Source organism: Cherax quadricarinatus, chromosome 54 (assembly GCF_038502225.1).
Source record: "Cherax quadricarinatus isolate ZL_2023a chromosome 54, ASM3850222v1, whole genome shotgun sequence".
In the NCBI taxonomy this organism is placed as follows: Eukaryota; Metazoa; Arthropoda; class Malacostraca; order Decapoda; family Parastacidae; genus Cherax; species Cherax quadricarinatus.
The window spans coordinates 23709285-23710732 of NC_091345.1; positions in this window are offsets into that span (position 1 = coordinate 23709285).

The window sequence follows — 1448 nt, forward strand, 5'->3', positions numbered from 1 at the left end:
ACACTGTTATAACACTGCTCTAACACTGTTATAACACTGTTATAACACTGCTCTAACACTGTTATAACACTGTTATAACACTGCTCTAACACTGTTATAACACTGGTCTAACACTGTTATAACACTGCTCAAACACTGTTATAACACTGGTCTAACACTGTTATAACACTGTTATAACACTGCTCTAACACTGTTATAACACTGCTCTAACACTGTTATAACACTGCTCTAACACTGTTATAACACTGCTCTAACACTGTTATAACACTGTTATAACACTGTTATAACACTGCTCTAACACTGTTATAACACTGTTATAACACTGTTATAACACTGCTCTAACACTGCTCTAACACTGCTCTAACACTGCTCTAACACTGCTCTAACACTGTTATAACACTGTTATAACACTGTTATAACACTGTTATAACACTGCTCTAACACTGTTATAACACTGTTATAACACTGCTCAAACACTGTTATAACACTGGTCTAACACTGTTATAACACTGTTATAACACTGTTATAACACTGTTATAACACTGTTATAACACTGGTCTAACACTGTTATAACACTGCTCTAACACTGTTATAACACTGATATAACACTGTTATAACACTGCTCTAACACTGTTATAACACTACTTTAACACTGTTATAACACTGCTCTAACACTGTTATAACACTGCTCTAACAATGTTATAACACTGCTCTAACACTGTTATAACACTGCTCTAACACTGTTATAACACTGCGCTAACACTGCTCTAACACTGCTCTAACACTGTTATAACACTGCTCTAACACTTATAACACTGGTCTAACACTGTTATAACAATGCTCTAACACTGTTATAACACTGCTCTAACACTGCTCTAACACTGCTCTAACACTGTTATAACACTGCTCTAACACTGCTCTAACACTGCTCTAACACTGTTATAACACTGCTCTAACACTGCTCTAACACTGCTCTAACACTGTTATAACACTGCTCTAACACTGCTCTAACACTGCTCTAACACTGCTCTAACACTGCTCTAACACTGCTCTAACACTGCTCTAACACTGCTCTAACACTGCTCTAACACTGCTCTAACACTGCTCTAACACTGTTATAACACTGCTCTAACACTGTTATAACACTGCTCTAACACTGCTCTAACACTGCTCTAACACTGTTATAACACTGCTCTAACACTGCTCTAACACTGCTCTAACACTGCTGCTAACACTGCTCTAACACTGCTCTAACACTGCTCTAACACTGCTCTAACACTGCTCTAACACTGCTCTAACACTGCTCTAACACTGCTGCTAACACTGCTCTAACACTGCTCTAACACTGCTCTAACACTGCTCTAACACTGCTCTAACACTGCTCTAACACTGCTCTAACACTGCTCTAACACTGCTCTAACACTGCTGCTAACACTGCTCTAACACTG